Source organism: Pararge aegeria, chromosome 13 (assembly GCF_905163445.1).
Source record: "Pararge aegeria chromosome 13, ilParAegt1.1, whole genome shotgun sequence".
Classification (NCBI taxonomy): domain Eukaryota; kingdom Metazoa; phylum Arthropoda; class Insecta; order Lepidoptera; family Nymphalidae; genus Pararge; species Pararge aegeria.
The window spans coordinates 17,323,024-17,336,475 of NC_053192.1; the positions used below are offsets into that span (position 1 = coordinate 17,323,024).

The 13,452-nt window shown below is 36.5% G+C and overlaps 1 protein-coding gene across 2 annotated transcripts in view; it reads right to left on the bottom strand.

Moving 5' to 3' along the window:
• Positions 1-13,452, bottom strand: part of LOC120628641 (cationic amino acid transporter 3) — a 43,425-nt gene that overhangs the window by 29,027 nt on the left and 946 nt on the right. The window lies entirely within an intron of this gene.

A 13,452-nucleotide genomic window follows, 5' to 3' on the forward strand; every position in this document is an offset into this window, starting at 1 on the left:
TGCAAATAACTCGTCCTGCAATATGCCCTGTGTCAATCAAGGTAGGCGTAGGTGATAAACTCCGTGTGCCTGCAATTACTGTTTATTCCAACCACGCCCTTCAGACCAGAACACAGTACTTCCCCAGACGAGCTCTGTCACAAATATCTCTACCACTACTACTAGAAATATGGACACATACACCTTGAACATATAAAAACTTGTAACACTTATTTTTCGAACAGTACCGTATATCTTTTTATTTTATTTATTTTGTAAACATATAAACAGCAGTTTAAAAAAATGTCTAATAATGGTCTGTTAACTTTCAAAGGAATTTTTAACCATATGTTTATGTTTGCAGTGACTCTACCAACGCTGTAGACAAGTTGACGTTGTCGCCACGAAATTTAGAAATTATTCATTGCAAAGTCAAAATCTCTTGAGGATGCTACGGTTTGTGAGCGAAACGTGTGTGGAGGGTACATTGCCGAAGATCTGTTTGGTGTGGAGTACAAGGATTGGAGAAATTATAAATTATACCACAAAGATTCTCTTGCTTTTCACGGAGTATAGCAATTTGAGCTTAATTTTCATAATTTAGAAATTATAAAATCCGGAGTTTTAGAGTAGTCATAAGCTGTTAACACTTCAGCCTTTTTTTCGGGGAGATTGACTTCCATAATCGGACCTTCCATACCTCGAACTTTTCGGAGTTATGTGCGCTTTTAATTTAAGCTATTACAAATCACTTTCTTTATACAATAAAGAAAAATATAGTGAGGAAACCTGCATGACTGAAAGTTCTCCAAAAAGTTCTATCAATTTAAAGAAAATTTTACCAAAAGGCGTAGACAAGACAAAATTTGTGGTGTCACACCGTGCCGAACCAGATTTGCTCAGAAACACCAAACTTTTCTTGGCAGATTCTTATATGATGCAGCCAGCAAGGAAATAAAAATTCATTCTTTGTCAAAGCATAATTGTAAAATAAAGGCTAAGGCTTGGCTTCAAACACTAGATTACGATAAAACGGAAAAGCTATTAAGTATTACCAGATAAAATTTAACCGTATCAATATTTAAACCTATCCTTACACACGCATGCAAAACACACACATGCACAGACACACACACACACACACACTCATAAACACCCATACACATACACCCACACCTATATTCACCCAATTCGCCACACTTATTAAATAATCTATATATTATATCTCAATTCTCTTAACTCAAATATAAAAAAAAAAATTAAAAAAAATTGAATTGATTCAATAAATATAATAGTTTGCAATTTTCATCAATTATATTATTTGAAATTGTAACACTTAGTTATAAATTATTACGTGCAATAACGGATACCTTCTATCAGGAAGAGATTGAAAAGCTATACCACAAAATCGCAAGATTTTAGCTTAGTTTTTGGTTCAACCATTTTAAATTAATTTATTATATTTTGCATCATTTGAAAAAGAAAACTGTATCTTAGATAAATTATGTTAAATTGGTATTTGTAATGTTTTCACCACTATGAATGAATAAATAAATTTATTATTATTATTATTATTAATTCGCCAGGCCAGCGTGGTGGACTATGACCTAGATCCGTCGCTTTCCAAGAGAAGACTATCGACATGACAGTTATTATGAAATTTCTGGACTTTAATTAGAACCCTAGACCTCCCACCGAAAACTCACAGCGCTGTGCCCCTGGGATCGTCAAAAGTGCTAGCTTAGCGAGGTGTTAAGTGGAAAATTTACTTCCCTCCGCCCAACGCAGTATTCTGTCTGGACAGACAGACTATTTCTGTCTGGCAGGAAATTGACCCGCTTCCCATCTTGTAATCCCACCTGACCACATGCTCGGTATATCCTGTACACCTAGTGTGAGATCGGGACCTTTAGTATCATATTTGCTCGATCGCAACCGTAAGTATTCATAAACTGACATCGAGTTAAGAACAAATACTCGCTCTTGGGTCTTAAGCATCGATTGATCTGATTTATTACATCAAGTTTATCAAGGTTATTATACCATTGTATATGTGCTATGTGTAATAGTTTGCTTTTTTATCAATCCCTCCGGTATTTTTATTTTAGCATGTTTAGGAAGTTGGTTAACGTGCGAGTCGTGAGCACTGTGGTCTTACGAGTCTAAATAGATTTAGATTTAGAGTCTTATAGAATAGATTCGATTTGAGAATTAATAGTTTACTATTTAGTATATTATTAATTCTCAAATTGCCTTGAATTAATATTTAGTATACCAATACATTGAATGAGTACCCCATCTTTTCGTTTTCTTTTTAGTTTTCAGAAAAACAAACAGTTGTTACATTGTTTATGAAAAACCAATAAAATTCGGAAGAAGCCACGCGCAATACTAGATGAGACTTAAAACCTCGGAACATCGTGTGTATTTTACTCGAACGGTGCTGTGTCGATACGATATGATTCGATATCGTTTACACCTCTTACTAAGGGTTACCAAGATTATGGTGCCAGTCTGTGTTGACGAAATAACTGCCTGTTTTAAATCTCGATCGTTTGTACGGAAGCATTACCAAAACACGCGATTTCAAAAGTTTGTCCGTTTATTTGTCCGGGCTATCTTGGGATTCTTGGGAACAACTTTTTTTGATGGGACTTCCATAGACAGGTAGAGGACAATATGCAAGAAGTTATTTTTTTTGTGTAGTGGAAATGCATTATTGCATCCTCTTACCCTTGTTAGAACCCTTGCAGGAGGAGGTTATATGGGACTCCCCCCCACTAAAAGATGTACCAGAACTAAAAACTAGCACGGCATGTTGTGACGGAGATCTAATCATCATCATCATCACATCAACCGACAGACGTCCACTGCTGGGTCTTTTGTAGGGAGTTCCAAGTTCCACGGTTCTGAGCCGCTTGATCCAGCGGCTACCTGCGACGCGCTTAATGACGTCTGTCCACCTCGTCGGGGCTGCCATTCCAGAACCTTGGGACCCCAACGTCTATCCTTTCTCCGAACTATGTGAGATATAATATGGCCTACATATAGGTCATTTTTCATCTGTTATCTCTGTCGGAAGGCTCAGGGCGTGGTTAGTTGCCATCTTACCGCAAAACACGTGGCACTAGCGATTTAGCGTTCCGCTACGATATCGCGTAGAAACCGATAAGGGGTAGATCTAGGTTTAATATAACTGCCATATTCCATAGCAGCCCGTTACCATTTAGACTGCACTATCAGTTATCACCAGGTGAGATGGTCAAGAGCTGACTTAGAGTGGAATGAAAAACTTTGTAATATCTGTGTAGTAACGGTTCCACTAAAATATTTCAAGTATTGAATGTATAAATGTATGATTTCAATGGTATAAATCTTAGATCTTTAAACGAGCAATTCTCGTATATAATATAATTGGAATCTCGGAATCGGCTCCAACGATTTCATGATATTTAGTATACAAGGGATTTCGGGGGCGATAAATCGATCTAGCCAGGATTCAATTTTAGAAAATGTCATTTTATTTGTGTTTTCCGGAATAACCGATTTGGTGCAACGAAGTTGCACGGGTCAGCTAGTACTTATTATAAATTGTAATACAAGCCTACATACATACACGTGGACTTTATAGAGCAAGTGGCAATTAACTAACTCGTGTGATAAATAAGTAATCCAATTCAATATAATTACTAAGAGGCAATAATCATTGAGAGATTAATTTGAAGAATTTTAAAATAATGACAATGTATAACACACACATACAGACACACGCATACACAAACGCACACACCCACACATAAATTCCAAACCAATAATGCATATAGGTACTTATTTAATTACATAATATAATTAATTAAATATAAATAAATAAATAAAATATATGACGACAATACGCACATCGCCACCTAGCTTATGTTATGGGTACTAAGATAGCTAATGAATATGTTTATGAATGAAATACACATAAGTACTTAGAGCATATAGATAAACACCCAGACACTAAAATACATTCATGTTCAGCACACAAACACTTTCCAGTTGTGGGAATCGAATCCAAGGCCTTGGACTCAGATAGCAGGGTCGCTGCTAGTGTTGCCCAAATTCAGTCTTGGTCTTGCAGTCTTGGTCTTGTTCTTGCGTTTTTGCAAGACCAAGACCAAGAACAAGACCGCGTATTTTTAGCAAGACCAAGACCAAGACTGACCGTGCAAGACTTGAGCAAGAACAAGACATAGCCTGCAAGACTCTTGCGTCTTGCAGCTAGGACTTAGCGCTATTTCACGGAGTAGTTAGGTGTAACAGTTCGGTGTATAGGTAGGTAGGTACGCTTAGGAATTCTATGAGACGCAAAAAACTATATCAAAGAATATGAAAAACTGGACCTATGCGCATTACGACTAATACCATAAACATAGCGAATAAAAAAATATCTATTAAAATCAAACTGAGTGCATGCATAGTTATGTTTTAACCATCGGCACTTTGATAATGCGGCATCAAAGGTTTTGTACTTACTTCTCAAAGAAATTTGCCGCTTTTCGGAAGTACATGGTTATGATACACGCGCCGGCGGCTTCTTTTGAAATCTAAAACAATCGTTGCCGCCGCGCCGAAATCATAACATTTGACACTATTCATGCAAAATAATTTCGAATTTTAAGAGTACCTACAGGTGTTCCAAAGAATAAATAAGTTTCAGAGTGCTTAGAATGAAAATGAATACATTATACTGATCACGCAAGTAGTATTATGATTAGGATAAAATGGTGAGGATAGGTAGTAGATGTCATAATAATTCATTCTAGTAAGTAATTATAATATTGATTACTTATATGGTTTTAAACTAATTACCTACTTAGGTACTATTATTGTACATTTAGTCATTATATTTCTTAAGTTTTTACAAGAAAAAATAGCAAAAAAGTGTTCGAATATCTCTGAGAGAGATGATGAGAGTAAGTATTTACTAGCTGTGCCCGCGACTTCGTCCACGAGGAATAGTAACTTTGGAGGTATAGTGACGTTCAGGATTTATTTATTTATTTTAAAACTTCTGTCATCAAACATACAAACGAACTCTTCAGCTTTATTCAAATAAATGATAAATCGTAAAACTCTTTTATTAAATTTCTTATAAGTTGAGGGTTCAATCTCTTTCTAGACAGATAAGTATTGTTCTTTAAAATACAGTCAAGTTATTGTAATTAATTTGTTTTTTTACATGTTTTAGCAAATGTAAGCTTATAAATCATAAATGTTTATTAAGAAACAGTTACTTCCATGGAAAACGACATATAGGTCAGTTGATTTTTCGAATTTCTTATCAAATCTTCAGTTATTTATTAATCTGCTTGATCTTTACTATGGCTATGTTAATTCAAGCTCACAATGTTCCAATTCTAATACGTTTTTCTAAGATTTAAAGTAAACTTTAATAAATAGTAATAGACTAATAGGTAATTGCAAGACTCTTGCTGCAAGACCAAGACCAAGACCAAGACTGGGAGCGCAAGACCAAGACCAAGACCAAGACCAGGTGTATTGGCGCAAGACCAAGACCAAGACTGGCTAAGTCTCGTCTTGTTCTTGCATTTGGGCAACACTAGTCGCTGCACACTGCGCCAAAAGGCTGTCGAAAATTATGTATAGTAAAAATAATTATATTTTCCTGTTTGTTTTTCCTTTTACATATCTAACTAACGAGCTAACTTCCGAGAAACCTGGTTTGGAAGTCAGGGCTAGAATACGTATGTTATGATTGTAGTAAAATGGCATAAATAAAAAAATATTATTTGTGTTATAATTATTAACATTTCATCACCATTCCCAACCTCATTGTACCCACTGCTGGGCACTGGTATTCTGCAATGGGAAACGCTATTTGTTTAGACCACCACTCCAGTGCGGGTTGGTGTATCGATTGGTGGTGGGTTTTCCAAACCACTGCAAGACCTCTGCGATGGCCACCGACTACGCCCTTTGCTAAAAATAAGGACTTTGTTTATAAATCAGGGCCTCAAACTTTTCATATTATTTCCATAAATATAAATTTCTCCGTAGTCTTTGCGCATTTATGGACAACATTTTTTCAAAATCGGACAACATTTTTTAACGTTTCAACCAGACATACGTAAAACATAAATGAAAAAGACTTCCAACTTTTTCCTTTATAATATTAATAGTATGAATATGCCTAGAATGTCATAAATTTCTAGATACCCACTTAATTATTTCATATTTTTAACCCTCTATGCAAAAACTAAGTTTGACATGTCTGTTTGTGTGTGTCTCTGCTGTGGCATCGTATTTCCCGAACGGTTGAACCGATTTTCATTTTGTTTGAAAGCTAAATTAATAGTGTTCTTAGCTATGTGTGATGAAAATCGGTCCAAGATGGCCACCGCCACAAAATCGCGGATGTCGTTTTTTTGTACAACACCCTCAATATATGTATCAAATGATGACAAACTTGACTAGAAGAATAATTAATATACACTATATTGAAAGTAGATGGTTTATTAAATTATTAGTATTGTAATTGCGCTTATCGACTTTTAATAGGACAAATCGTATAAATAGTTTACGTTTCATAAAACTGGTTTACCTTCCCTTCCGAGTCTTGAGCGAAGTATGTACTTATATCGTAAGGTATAGTTTACAAGGTTGAGTGTAATATATATGCCGAACGCATAAACATATTCGTTTATTTCTAGTGGACTTTACCTTAATTGTTGTGTAAAAGAGAAGGGAATATACATAAGGAAACCTCCAGGCCTGAGAGTTGTCAGTAGGTAATATTCTCAAAAGTACCTATGTAAAGTCCACCAATCCGCACTCGGCCAGCGAGGTGGACTGCGGCCTGAATCCTTCTCATTTGTAGAGCCCTGTACTATTACAGGGTCTACAAATGAGTTTAGCGGCCTATGCCGGAAATTTCTTTTGAAAAATAACGTGTTAACGCAAATGTTGTTATATAAAATAATAAATAATTTAGTTGACTCCCCACTTCTTCTAAGTAATATCGATTTCGCATGTCGTAGGTTAAATGCAAGGCGTAAACCTCCCTTTGCGTGGGCTAGATGGAAGACAAGGTATTCGGCAAATAACTTTGTATCGTCGCGAGCGTGCAATGCTTGCAACAGCAAATATTGTGAGACGTACATTTTTAATGTCAAAATTGGCACTTTTAGGAAATTTATTATGGCAAAATAAGTATAATAAACTATTTCTTTTTCTTTTTGTTTTAATTTTTTTTTTTCTATAATTTTCGCTTTGTAGGTACTTATTCCTAAGCAATTGTGGTTAATGTTATCGTATACTTATGTATAACTAAGTTGTGGAAACTTCATTGGTTTATGTGATATAAAAATACGGCATTACTTTTATGTGTAATAGTACTGTTTGTTTCCCTTGAAAAGCTAATAAATAAATAAAAATTAAATAAAAAGGGTTGAAAATGATGTGTTATATTTTTATTCGGAGATGTGTAAAAAAAATGCTGACGTTGCATGAAAAATCTAAATGTAGATATATTATTGGCATTAAGGCACACCTTTCCATACTGTGGCCCTCTTAGTTCTAAGTGAAATAAGCAAACATTATAATTTAAATTTATAATTTTTTTATAACTTGACATGCCGGCAGTGTTTTATTTTGAAATGATAAGGTCGGAAAAAAACTCAGCAGGAGGACGTATCACAGGATTTTCCAGGACATTTACCAGTAACCATTCAGTTCTAGTTGTAGGCGGGCTTTTTCTGACAGAGCTCGTCCGTGTAAGTACTACCACCAAGCATTGCTACAATGCGGCTTAGCGGCAGTATGCTGCCGCTAAGCAGCATTTTTGCGATGCTTTGCTCCGGCCTGAAGGGCGTAGTTCTCGGCCTGGAATTAAAATCTTCGCCTAAGGTTGACGGCCACAGGGCGGCGCGTTGCATCACGTGTTCCTTGCACGCCCTACAAAGTATTGCTATGTTTGTAGGCGATGTTTTCCGCTTACCATAAGGTGGGCCATTTGCTTGGTCATTAATTTTAATTAAAAAAAAAAAAGTATTTCATAATGATAACTCCTTGAGTTGGATTTTGTGAAGAAGGCTGTTCGTTAAGAGATTAATGTGGTGGGTTCCTTAAACGAATGGACAGAACTAGTAGGTTAACCTTTAATTGATGTCAAACCTTTCAAATAAATAATATAATGTGAATGTTTTGTTTTTAAAATTAAATATGTCTTACATATTTACATATTTAATTTTAATGACAAAACATTACAAATATAATCGAATATTTTTGATATTCATTAACCCCTATTTTACCGTTAAACATGTCTTACATGGTTTACACATAGCTATGTATATCCAAACGGACTCACGTCCTGAGACCGACTTCACCGAGCGAAGGAAAGTTGTTATGCTAATCAGTCGGTGTGAAAAGTTTAACACACTTATTTGGTAACATTCGATTTAGCTATGCGTTAATTAATATTCTCGATCCTGTGGGCCAGTTTCGAAACATATATATGATGGGCTCACGGACGTAAGAATACATTTCGATAATAATAATAATATTTTTGTATGTGAAACATCTATAGGCGAGGGTAAACCAGATTTTTGGCGTGGCGACACAGGCGACGCATCGCCACGCTATATGATTGAATTTTTGTATTTCTTATACAGTAACAATAAAAATGAATATTAACTTTGTAACTTTGGCGGTGCGCTGTAATATGTTGGTCCGCAGGTTTGCCTGTTGTAGCAATGAAGCAAAAGTTAGTTTGTTCAAAGCCTTTCGTCAAACCTTTTACACAGGATCCCTGGGGACCAACTATACACAGGCATCGCTAAACGCCCTACGAGTTCAGTATAATGATGGTTTCAGAATGCTGTTGGGCTTACCCCGTTATTGTAGTGCATCAGAAATATTGGCTCATACTGATGACTTTTTTGCCATCAAAAGAAATCGAATAGCAGCCTTGATGAAAAGAACGCGGTTAGCAGTAACGACATTCTGAAAGCACTAATAGATCGATACGAATCTCTATTTTTTTTTTTATTATATCGTATAATAATATTTAACGGAAGTTTTTTTTTTTATTTAGTTTAGTTTTTGATTATTCTATTTTTATTATAGTGTAGTGTGTATTGATGGGTCATAGATACCAAATAAATAAATAAATAAATTTGTAATAAAACAGTCATTCTTGACATTTGGTTGTATTTTTTTTTTATTTGTGGCACAAATTTGTAATGCTTTATCTTTTCATTATGCAATATCTGCAATAACTTACTGAAAACAAATTCGATGTTTCATATCTACGTCCCGTGACGGCACAAACGTTTTTTTCTCCACATCAACCCATTGCCAACCCACTAAAGAGCACGGGTCTTCTCCCACAATAAGAAGGGGTTAAGGGCGTAGTCTTCTACGCTAGACCAGTGCGGGATAGTGGACTCCACACACCTTTGAGAACATTATGTAGAACTCTCAGGCAAACAGGTTTACCCATGATGTTTTCCTTCATCGTTTAAGCAAGTGATATTTTTAATTACTTAAAAGGCACATAATTTAGAAAAGTTAGTGGTGTGTGATGGGATTCGAACTCGGCCACCCGAAAGTGAAGTTGAACTCCTACCCACTACGCTATCGCCGCTTTAAATAATTACGTTCAATAATAAAACTTAAAATCTCATCACATTGCAATAGCGTAAAAGCACATACAACCGGTTAAGAATTCTTGTTTGGACAACATCCTGTATCAGCAAAAAGCGTATTTTTCAACATCGACCTGTAGCGGTAGACTTCAATATTGGCTCTTTATTATGTAGTTTCAATTATTATTAAATAAAACTACTTTTTAAGCTTAGTTTCGCCCGTAATCCTGGTCAAGCGGTATATATGTTTTTTAAAAATGGTTTTTGTTTTCCAGCAAACTTTGTGTGTATTCCGGCCTTTCTGGAATATGAAGGCCCTACCTATGTTGAAATATCTCTCCGCAAAAATAGCCCACAGCCTCCGTTGCTTCGTGAAAAAATAACAAATCAAAACAAAACACTGGCATCCAATCTAATATTATAAATACGAATGTGGCTCCGTTTGTTTTGTTTCTACTTTTATAATGCACTTCACATTGACCAGATTTTCCAAATACGCTACGCACTTTTCGTTCCGCATCCTTGAAACGTCTGGGAAGTATAAGTCAAAGTCAAAGTCAAATATTTCTTTATTCAAATAGGCACATAGGTGGCACCTTTGATGCGTTATTATATACAAAATGTGTACATAGCAGTGAGTAGTGATGGCGATAACTACAATCGTAAACTTAAAACTAAAGCTACGAGGGTTCCAATCGCGCCCTGGTCTAAGAAGAAGCCCACAACAAACTTAGCCGGGTGTTCTTTTTGTTATCACCATCTCACATTGTCATTAGAAAATATTTAAGAAGCAACCTGGTTAGAGCAATTGTGTACACCCAAGCTTTTTTATCGTTTACGTAATCCTTTATACTATAATAGGACTATACAACGGTAGGTTACCCGGGCGTCTAGCAAAGCCAACAAGAGGACCATTTGGTTATGGTGAGCCCCCAAGTAGGGGGAGGGAGAGTAACCCATTACCAGCCATACCCAGCCAAAATAAACAGGTCCTATGCTGACAAAGTTGCAGGCATCCGCAAGTTTAAAACGTTCACCTGTCAAAAAAGTTATTTAGAGAAATTTTCCATATCAAATCTTTTTCTTAATTTCAAAGTAGGTACTACAAGTAAGAGTACCTCACATCTAATCTGTACGCACAAACAATAAGTGTTAAATTGTTAGATCAACACAACTTTGTATTTAGATAGCTGATAGGCGGTCAAGAGGCTGCTATATCTTTCAGGGGCTCCAATCGATCCTCAACAAATCCTCGCCAATCAAGATAACGTCAAGTTACGATACCTACTATGTCATATATATTGTGTTACGTAACGTTGGCCGCACGACTAGTAATTAGTATTTTTGTAGGGATAACGAGGTTTTAGGTTCGATTCTGAAGAATTTATACTTACGAGTATTTCCACACCGTGTGGAAACTCCGTGGAAGCGGAAATAGCGCATTGGGTAGGAGCTCGACTTCACTTTCGGGGAGTGCGAGTTCAAATCCCAGCACGCACCTCTAAGTCATGTGCGTCTTAAGCAATTAAAATATCACTTTCACGAACGGTGAAGAAAAACATCGTGAAGAAAACTGCATACCTGAGAGTTCTCCATAACGTTCTCAAAGGTGTGTGAAGTCCACCAATCCGCACTGGGCCAGCGTGGTGGACTACGGCCTTAAACTCTTCTCATTGTGGGAGGAGACCCGTGTCCTGGGCCGGTAATGGGTTGGTTTGGTGAAGTAGGTACCTAATACGTAAATCAACGGCTATAAAAACTATTTTTTCAGGTCTATCACTTTGTAAACCTCGGGAGGTTTATGGCCCATGGCTTTTTTTTTATTTATTTATTAGGTTCACCAACAAATTATACACTGAAACAAGCTTAGGAACTACAAAATTGAGAAACATAAAGTTGTAGTGTAAACCCAATTACTGACAAACCGGCATGCGTATCTGAAAAAAATAAAACACACAAGTGCGGGTTCGCAAGTTTACAATAATATTATTGTTGTAACGAAGGAAACACTGTATGATGAAGTTAAAACAGGAAACAAAAACATAACTTAAATTAAAACAAAACAGAAATGTACGAGGCAATTATCTACTAGCTGTACTAAATACTAATATATTGTTGCAGAATTTTTTTGTATTGCTGAAGAGAACATGAGTGGATGTCGGCACGAGTAGTTTGGAATAGCCTGTTGTGCAAATCCTAGCCAGGATACTGTGAGCGCCCAAATTAGTTCTATACAACTTGCCAACGAACGGTTTGAAGTTACCGAGGCGCGCATTTTTACGCGGAACAGTAAATTTAATTTTGGTCAAAATATTTGGACAGTTGATTTTATTATTTAAAATTTTGTAGAGAAATACTTGATCGGATACCCAACGACGACTTTCTAATGAAGTTAAAAGTTTTGGTTTAATTATGATAAGTAGAGGTAGGTACGAATGACAGTGCCAACTTGCAGCATTCCGATAACTTTGCAGCGGTGTTACAGGTGTTACACTTCTTCTATCTAAGGTATCTCCCACAACTCGGCCTACGCCGAGTTGTGGGAGAATATCTTGACAACCGAGGATGATATGGATGATTTTATCTAAAGTATTAAAGCTTTTTATGACAGAGGTTGTACCGGAAGTACTACATACTTATTTCTGCCGCCAAGCTGCATAGGTTCTGGTTTGAAAGGTGTGGTTGCCGGTGTAAATAAAGGCACATAAGGTAACCAACGCGGCGCACGCCTCAGCTTTATTGGCACACGGCGGCACTTTACAGGACGTGTTTCTTTACAAGCGATGGTGTATCTATCTTCCAAGTATAACCATAACTGTGCTGCGTAACTATCTATCTTTCAAGTTTAATCATCACCTGTGTTGCTCTAACTATCGCTATACACAAGCGAAGATCGATGATATCACAGCGCGGCGAGTGAGCTAAGATGGGTACGTTAATAAAGTATTTTGTTATTACCGCTGCAGTTTCATTTCTTCTATCGTTATGCGTAAATTGTAATAAAGAGATCCTTGGTGTTCCTTATTTATCCTTTTCCTTGGTTATCCGATATTTGGTATCGGTAAGGTTGTCTTCCCAAACAGGTAAGCGACGGGCAGTTGATCGCAGGAGCGTAAATATGCCGTAAGTATATTATATATTTAAGTCCTTTTGGACGCGAGCTAAACGACTGCTTACTTATGTAGATATATTGTTATAGATCACAATATTAAAATATCATACCTGTTTAATAACTGTGCATACAAAGTTATGGAAATAAAATAGAATGAATCAGACGAAGGTAGGTTACCTTGCTTGATCTGATTTTAAACGAGTTTTTAATTTAATCTCGCGAACACTATGCTATCTGAAAAAAACAACAAAAAAAAAACAACTAGGTACTGACTGTCTTGTCCCATAAGTTGATCGCCACGAGTCGTCACCCTAAGCGGTGAGTAGGAACACTGTGGGGTTAAGTCAGTAAGTCCCGACGAAAAATAAACGCCCAGGACTTAATTAGTCCAACGGCTAAGTCTAGAAATCCGAAGGCATTAGCGACAGCGTTTTGAGTACCTATGCCAATAATTGATCAGTTGGATAGCATAGGTATTTTATTTATTTATTCAGAATTTTGGTAAGGGTACAGAATTGACACAATAAACATGGTGCCACGATAAGTGTTGCAGTAGTATAAACTGTGTCGCAGCATTATTAAAAGGTAAATATTATTTTAAAATTAAAATCGTCGCGCTTGTGCGCGAATGCGTTCCCATGGCGTCGTCTTTGATACCTTGGTAAATGCCAATATTTAGATATCGCGACAGTGTATAGAGGCTATGTAGACTGT